The following is a 9203-nucleotide window of genomic DNA, read 5'->3' as shown; positions in this document are numbered from 1 at the left end:
AGTCATTGCAATGGACAGATGGTGTTAGGTTTTCACAATGTGATGTGTGATAGCTATCAAATTAAATTGGCTTTGTTTATATCTTTTAAATAGGTTGGCCATATTTCTTGGCTTTACTTAGAACTGAATTATAAACCATCTGCATCCTCTTTCTACATAATTGTACCTAACAATGAAGCATCACCCACACTTAAACTTAAGACAAGCTGGGGCCACAGTTACTCTTATACTGGTGTGACTGGTTAATAGGTTAACGACTGTTGGGGTCATTATAGTTTGTGAGTTTCCAGTGGGAGGTAAGCTACAAAAGAAGCCTTCACTTTTGAAAATGCCTTTCCCTTGGGATGTCTCAAACGTGTTAGAACCAATGAAGTCGTCAGGAGGATTTTACAAAGAATCAGCCCTATTGTCTCATGGGGTTTCTGTTGGTGATCAGTCACTGTTGTAAACAATGGAGTATCAAACTTCAATATCATCAGCTCCAGCAAACAGCAACAAAAGTAAACAGCCTAAACAAGAAAGTCTGCAGATATTGTTGTTGCAGTTTAATGCACAAAAGGGGCCGAGAAACTTAGCAGGTCATGCAACATTCATAGGAAGCAAAGATAAGTAACCAGTGCATGAATGAGGTCAAGCTCAGAGGTGGATATGGGTGGGAGGGCAGAAGAGAAAAAAGCTGGGAAATGATAAGGGGAGGGGCTAACTCTGAATGGTGAGGGGTCAGGATAGGGAGGTGGAGGAAATGAGGAAAAGGCATAGAGAAAGAGAGACAGGGAAGAGGCCCAACAGAAACCAAAGAGGTCAATGTTAATGCCATCTGGTTGGAGAATGCCCAGACGGAAAATGAAGTATTGTTCTGGTTTGGCAGTACATGAGGCCATGGACAGACGTGTTGATAAGGGAATGGGGTGCGGAATTTAAATGGTTGGCTGCTGGGAGGATCCCAGTGTTGCAGCGGTCAGAGTGAAGGTGCTCAACAAGCTTGATCTCCCACTCTGGGTCTAGTCTCTACAATGTAGAGGAGGCCACAACAGGAGCATCAGATGATTAAAAGTGAAGTGTTGCTTCACTTGGAAGGACTGTTTTGGGTACAGGTTTAGCATTTATTGCAATCACAGGGGTAAATACCAAGGTGGGGGGGGGGGAAAATTACTGGAAAGGGATGAGTAGACAAGGGAGTCATGGAGGGAGCAGTCCTTGTGGAAAGCGGAGAGGGGAGGAGTGGAAAAGATGTATTTGGTGATAGGATAACATTGTACGTAGTGGAAATTATGGAGGATAACATGTGCGGAGGCTGGTGGGGTGGTCAATGAGATCAAGGGGAATCCTGACTTTGTTGCATCTAGGGGCAGAGGGGTGGTTCAGAGCAGATGTACGGGCAGTAGAGGAGATATGGGTAAGTTTGAGTTGATGGTGGTAGAAGGAAGACATCTCAGATTATCTGTATTAGAAGACCTTATCCTGGGAGCAGATGTGACAGAGAGGGAGGAATTGAATCCTTACAGGGGACAGACAAGGTGGGACGAGATGTAGTCAAGATAACTGTGGAGGTTGGTGAGTTTGTAGAGAATTTCTGTAGAAAGTTTGTCTCCCGAGATGGGAGACAGAGATATCAAGAAAGGGGAGAGTGAAAAAAAATTGTAAAGTTATTTAAATTAAACAGGAAAGACTGCAGACACTGTGATCATAGAGCAATACTCAAAGGTCCTCGAGAAACTCAGCAGGTCAATGAGCAAATGGTGGCCAGGAATAAAACTTTGGTTCTTCAGGTCTTAGGTTACCTTTGTCTGAGGCTGATGGAAATTCCAGCTGTTTTAACCTTTATATTTGTGATTAGTTTCTGATGTCACTATTTAGCATGATATAAACAGTGGCTGCTTTATTTCGTGCCACATCCTGGACTGGAAGAGTGCTCACAACTGGATAGGAAGGGGGAAAGATATGGTATTGTTAAGAGGAAATGGCATAATATAACAGAGCCACATGATTAGAACTAGTCAGAAGAATGGCAAATGATGTCCTTGTTACACACCAGTAAAAGGATTTTTTTTAATTTAATTTGGACATTCAGCACAGTTACAGGCGATTTTGGCCCACAAGTCTGTGTCGCCCAATTTCTTTTCTTTGGCTTGGCTTCGCGGACGAAGATTTATGGAGGGGTAAATGTCCACGTCAGTTGCAGGTTTGTTTGTTTGTGGCTGACAAGTCCGATGCGGGACAGGCAGGCACGGTTGCAGCGGTTGCAGGGGAAAATTGGTGGGTTGGGGTTGGGTGTTGGGTTTTTCCTCCTTTGTCTTTTGTCAGTGAGGTGGGCTCTGCGGTCTTCTTCAAAGGAGGTTGCTGCCCGCCGAACTGTGAGGCGCCAAGATGCATGGTTTGAGGCGATATCAGCCAGTGGGCAGTGGTCAATGTGGCAGGCACCAAGAGATTTCTTTAGGCAGTCCTTGTACCTCTTCTTTGGTGCACCTCTGTCACGGTGGCCAGTGGAGAGCTCGCCATATAACACGATCTTGGGAAAGCGATGGTCCTTGTAAGGTAAAACATCATGAGATGGGAATGTGTAGGGAGTTACCCGGTACAGGGCAGTAACAAGAAGGGGAGGTGTCCTTGTACTCTTGTAAGGTAAAACATCATGAGATGGGACCGGAGAAGGAGTCACCCAGTACTAAGGAGTAACAGAATGCATCCTTGTACTTACAAGATAAGAGAGACATTGATGGATTGAGAGGCAGGAAGCTAGCAGGGAAAGGATAGCAACAGTTTAAGAGAGACATTGATGGATTGAGAGGCAGGAAGCTAGCAGGGAAAGGATAGCAACAGTTTTAGTCATTGGACAAGTAATGATATGATGATGTTCTAAGCATGTATCCAAGGGTATAAAAAATCACCATTTTGCTGATAACGGCAGAATGCATTCTCCGACTAACTTGTTAGTCGCAAGTGTTACAATCCGGTAATAAAGAACAAAGAACCCTGATTTCGACTCAGCCTGGTGTTTGTCTCACTCATTCATGAACAAAGCAGACCTAACATCCTCCATTCTGGAGACGTGACCTACCCAGCGCAGTTGGATCTTCAGCAGCGTGGATTCGATGCTGTCGGCCTCTGCCGTCTCGAGTACTTCGATGTTAGGGATGAAGTCGCTCCAATGAATGTTAAGGATGGAGCGGAGACAACGCTGGTGGAAGCGTTCTCGGAGCCGTAGGTGATGCCGGTAGAGGACCCATGATTTGGAGCCGAACAGGAGTGTGGGTATGACAACGGCTCTGTATACGCTAATCTTTGTGAGGTTTTTCAGTTGGTTGTTTTTCCAGACTCTTTTGTGTAGTCTTCCAAAGGCGCTATTTGCCTTGGCGAGTCTGTTTATCTCGTTGTCGATCCTTGCATCCGATGGAATGGTGCAGCCGAGATAGGTAAACTGGTTGACCGTTTTGAGTTTTGTGTGCCCAATTTACACTCAATTAATCTACACCCCTGGTAAATATCAAACAGTGGAAGGAATCCAGAACCCCTGGGAAAAACCCATGCAGACATGGGAAGAGCGTACGGACTCCTTACGGACAGCATGGGATTTGAACCCGCCCTGATTGCTGGTGTTATAAAGATGTTGCACTATCCACTACACCAATCATTGCCACCCTTGTTGATGTTGCTGATGTTCAGGTTTAACTCTGTTCTCAAAAAGCAGGACCATCCAGTCAGTTGCCACGCAGGTTGATGGGGTAGTTAAGAAGGCCTATGGGATGTTGGGCTTCATAAGTTGGTGTATTGAGTTCAGGAGTCGAGAGGTCATGTTGCAATTCTACAAATCTCTGGTGAGACCACACTGGGAATATTGTGTTCTGGTCACTTCATTATAGTAAAGATGTGAAAGTTATGGAGAGAGTGCAGAGGAGATTTACCAGGATGTTGTCTGGATTGGAAAATAAGTCTTGTGAGGCAAGGTTAGAAGAAGTGGGACTTTTCTCTTTGGAGCATAGAAGGATTAGAGGAGAATTGATAGAGGTCTACAAGATTATGAGAGGCATAGATAAGATAGGCAGCCAGCACCTTTTCCCAGGGCAGGAACAGCAAACACCAGAGAACATAGTTCAGGGGAGACATCAGGGATACATTTTTTACACAAAGAGTGTGGGTGCCTAGAATACCTTGCCAGGGGTGATGGTGAAGGATGAAACATTAAGGCATTTAAGAGACTCAGACAGGCACATAAATGAAGAAAAATAAAGGGTTATGAGTTAGGAAAAGTTTAGGTTTTATTGGGAAGAATATACCTGTATAGGTTGGCACAACATTGAGGTCCAACACTGTTCTATGTTCTATTTATTACCCAGTCAGTCAACTGTTATTCATCATGTTGGTGACAGAAGCCTGTCATCAGCAGGTCATCTAATGGCACTTTCTACCCATTCATGCTCTGGACTGTTAAAGAGAAAAGTCCAAGGAGTTGTACTCATGGGATGTCCAAGCAAGACTTAGCAGGAGGAAAGAAACTGTCTTTGTATCTGGAAGTGTGTGATTTCAAACTTGTCTATCTTCTGTTCAATAGGACAGGGAGCAAAAGATGTGACAGGTATTTAAATATATTGGCTGCTTTTGTGAAACAGCCAGACGCAAAGACCAAGTTGATAAAGATGATGTGAATTCAGTTTCTGCATATTGGTAATGGTTTTCCTTTAAATCAGCCATTCTCAATGGGGCCCTATGCCCCCTTGAAACACAGCAGGTGTAAATAAAAGCAGTGAAACACCAAAGTCTGCAGATGCTGTGATTATAATAAAAACACAGAGATCAAGTCAAGTTTGTTGTCATCTATTTGTACAAGTATAACCCGACACCCAGCATCTCTGGTCCTTGGTGAAAAACATGCAGACACATAACCAGACATAACACACAATCAGACAAATATTCATATGTATAAATACATATTGTTTTGTGAATATGAGAGCCTCGGATGGTCATTGTGAGCAGTTCCTTTGGTCGTTAAGCATTCTCACTATCTGAGGGAAGAAGCTGTTCCTCAGCCTGGTGGTCCTGGCCCTGATCCTCCTGTATCTCTTCCCCGACAGGAGCAGCTGGAAGATGCTGTATGCAGGGTGGAAAGGGTCCTCACTGATTTTGCACACCCTCTTCAGACAATGATCCTGATAGATTACATCGATCGGAGGGATGGAGACTCCAGTCATCCTCTCTGACACTCTTATGGTCCTCTGGATTAACCCCCAATCCATTTCTCTGTAGCAAATGTGCCGTACTGTGATGCAGCTGGCCAGGATGCTCTGGCTAGAGCTCCTGTAGAAAGTTGACATAATGGTGGCTGTTAGCCTCCACTGCAAGACCCGCTGAGATCCTCCATTGAAGTAAAAGCCTTGTTTTCTTTTCCCCTCAAGTAACTTAAATATTTTTATGTCTTTTGCATAGTCGGTAGGAGAGAAGTACAGAAGAAACCAAAAGTTGACTGCAGGGAAGGGGGCCCAGAAACCTTAAGCAGAGTCAGATGGGGGCCATAGCCTAATAGAGGTTGAGAATGACTGCATTAAATGATCTCCGAGCCAGAACAATGCTGATCGATAAAACTATTAAGAAAAATGATCTTTACACAAAATATTCTTGTCCTTTCATGTGTGAGAAGATATAACACCCTCATTTATCCAGATGGGAGAAAGGGTAGATTTCTACCCAATATATTCAGGCGATAATAGGATTTCCTTTTCTGAAACATTTGACTTTAATTTCAATCTACAGAGTGCGGCAGGCTCTGGTAAATTGGTCAGGAACTTTTTGATATTTCCTTGAAACAACTTTTGAAATGGAAAATAATAAAACTACAATTTATAAATGAATTCTTCCCGCACAGACTTTCCAAATAACTTCGTGATCTCAGGCTCCACACAGAGAACCTTTAAGTCCAGGAAAGTCCCTGGTTCAACCACTAACTGTGCTTGAGTTTAGCAGCATTTGGGTGAAATTGGATTTAATTTTGCCTTGGTAGAAGGGAAAGTTTTCTATTAATCCCATTTCCATTGATCATTCAGTGTCACTTGTAGCTGGGGATTATCCTAAGAATGGAAATATTCACCCCAGTGTATATGAAGACTTATTATGGTCAAAGAGTCAGAGATCTCCAGCTGTACAGTCCAACTCAGTCGTTTCTCTGAGCCCGTCACATTTGGCTGTGCTTGATCCATATCCCGCTAACCCTTTCCTGTCTAGGTACCTATCCCAAACCTCACTGTCTTTGTCCATTTCTTCTGGTAGCTCATTCCATATATGCAACATCTTTGTGTCAAAAAAGTTGCCTCTCAGATCCATGTTCAATATTTCCCACTCCCCTTAAACCTATGCCCTCTAGTTTTAGACTCTCCTACCATGGGGAAAAGGCTGTCATTATTCACTTTATCCAAACCTCTAATAATTTTGTATTCTTCAATAAGGTCACTCCTCGGCCTCCTTCGCTCCAAGGAAAAATGTCCTAGTCTACCCAGCCTCTCCTGAGAGGACCAACCCTGATAGCATTCTTTTTTTTTTTATTTTTTATTTTTCACACCATAAACCACACTGACCAAGATACATACATTTTCCTTTTCAAATATATACAGTGTCATTTTCTACCCCCCCTCCCTCCTCCCATCCCACGCTCCCTACCTCCCCCCCATTCATTTAAGGTACAAAATCTAAGACACATTAAAACCAGTCAATAGCATTCTTAAGAGTAGTTTACCGGTAATATCATCTTTCCCACAGCAAAGTGACCAGAACTGCACACAGCATGCCAAAAAGCATTTTGTACATCTGTAGCAGGGCAACATGATTAGTGTAGTGGTCAGCACGATGGAATAACAGTGCCAGTGATGCATGTTTGAATCCGGCGCTGTCTATAAGGAGTGTGTACGCTCTTCCCCCTTCTGTGTGGGTTTCCTCCGGTGCTCCAGTTTCCTCCTACATTCCAAAGATAAAACATACAAATTAGTAGGTTAATTGGTGTATGAGGGCATCACAAGCTTGTAGGTCAGAAGGGCCTGTTGCCATGCTGTATCTCTAAATCCATATGATGCTTTAATCCCTGATGAAAGCAAGTGTGCCATAGACCTTCTTAACCATCTACCTGTGTCATCACTTCCCTGTACCACTAAGTATCTCTGTCCTAGCACATTCCCCAGGCTGTCCTGACCTGGTTTGATTAATCAAAATGCAAAACCCTGCAATTGTCAGAATTAAACTCCATCTGCTCTCCCTCAGCCCACTGACTCAGTTGATCAAGGTGCTTCTATAATCTTAAATAACCTTTTTCATTCTTCACTATTACACCAGCTTTAGTGTCAGCTGTACGCTTACTAACCATGCCATCTGCATTTTCCTCCAGATCATTATTATAAATGTTCAACAGTGAACTTGGCCACGATCCCTGTGGGGCACCATGTGCCTCAAGAATATCCTCACTGGTACTGCCTTTATGTTCTCCTTATCAAAAATGCAGCTTACTACCCCCTCCCTGGCCCCTGACCTTCGCCTCCATCTCATCTGCGGTGTCTGCAGCCTGGAAACCTGGACTCCCAATCCTGTACCTCTCTCAGGAATTTTCTGTTAAGCCTATAATATCGTAGTCCTATATTCCTATCCATGCCATCCTCCTCATCTGTCAAACCTTTTGCATTAAAATAATGCAGTTAACACCACAAGATATACTTCTCTCTCTAACTTAGACCATGAGATCAGAAGACACAAGGACTACAGAATTCATGTTTATTGTCATTCACATGTAAATATACTCTAAAATTCCAAACAGGTACTTGTAAAGGAAAACTATAACAGTAAACTAATTGAATTAAATTAAAAGAGACAATAAGTAAGACCATAAGACAGGAGCAGAAATAGGCTATTCAACTCTGACCCGTCATTTAATCAAGAGCTGATCCATTTTCCAAGTCAGTCCCTCTACCTGGCCTTCTCCAAATAACCTTTGATACCCTGGCTGATCAAGAATCTATCTCTGCCTTCAATAAACCCAATTGTTGTGGCAATAAATTCCGCCGATTTATCACCTTCTGGCTAAATAAATTCCTTTGGATCTGTTCTAAACGAATGCCCTTTAATGTTAAAGTTATGCCCTCTTGTCTTGTGCTCTCCTAATACGGCCTCTGCCTCTCCTGACAACTGAACCTCCCCATTTTAACTTCTAAATTAGCATCAGCTTTCTCAGATCTCAGATTTATTGTCAAAATACATGAATAACATTACATACAACAATTTATCTGTGGGCCAGGCAGAATTACTACTTATTAACAGTCCAAAATAATAAATCTGTACACAATGTACACATGTAAACAAATAAAGAAATGTAAACAAACTGACTGTTATTGAGGAGTCTGATGGTGGAGGGGGAGCAGCTGTTCCTGAACCTGGTGGTGCGAGTCTTGTGGCACCAATACCTCTTTCCTGATGGTAGCAGTGAGAACAGAGCGTGTGCTGGGTGGTGTGGATCCTTGATTGCTGCTGCTCTCCAATGGCAGCATTCCCTGGAGATGTTCTCAATGGAGGCTTTTGCCGGTGATGTCCTGGGCTGTGTCCACTATTTTTTGCAGGCCTTTATGCTCGGGGGTATTGGTGCCTGTACCAGACCAAGATGCAGTTGGTCAGCACACTTTCCACCACACATCTATTGAAATTTACCAGGGTTTCTGATCTCATACCAACCTCCGCAAACGTCTGAGGAAGTAGAGACACTGACATGCTTTCTTCATGAAGCCATTAGTGTGTTGGGTCCAGGAAAGATCCTCTGAGTTAATGACTCCCAAGAACTTAAATTTGCTCACCCTCTCCATCTTTGGTCCCCCAATGATCACTGATTGTATACCTTTGGATTTCCCCCTGAAGTCAACAATCAGCTCCTTGTATTTGGTGACATTGAGTGCGAGGTTGTTGTTGGTGCATCATTCAGCCAAATTTTCAATCTCCCTCCTGTATGCTGACTCATTACCCCTTTTTATACCACCCACTACCGTGGTATCGTCAGCGAAATTATAGCTGGTGTTGTTGTCGTACCGAGCAACACAGTCATAGGTGTAAAGTGAGTAGAGCAGGGGGCTAACAACGCACCCCTTTGGTGCTCTGGTACTGAGGGAGATTGTGGAGGAGATTGTCAAGTTTATCTAAGGATTGTATTCAGCAGACAGGATCATGTTGAAGTGAATGGGATTTTCTCT

General features: G+C 43.4%; 1 long non-coding RNA gene across 1 annotated transcript in view; it reads right to left on the bottom strand.

Annotated features, from left to right (window-relative positions):
- Positions 1-6658: 6658 nt before the first annotated feature.
- The window catches only part of LOC138758805 (uncharacterized), a 33735-nt gene continuing 31190 nt past the window's right edge, over positions 6659-9203 (bottom strand). Inside the window, exon 3 of the long non-coding RNA XR_011354480.1 lies at positions 6659-6939. This is a non-coding gene — a long non-coding RNA (uncharacterized lncRNA). The remainder of the gene's footprint in view (positions 6940-9203) is intronic.

The sequence above is a fragment of the Narcine bancroftii genome, chromosome 3, assembly GCF_036971445.1.
Source record: "Narcine bancroftii isolate sNarBan1 chromosome 3, sNarBan1.hap1, whole genome shotgun sequence".
Classification (NCBI taxonomy): Eukaryota; Metazoa; Chordata; class Chondrichthyes; order Torpediniformes; family Narcinidae; genus Narcine; species Narcine bancroftii.
This window is presented reverse-complemented; position numbering and strand designations above follow the sequence as displayed.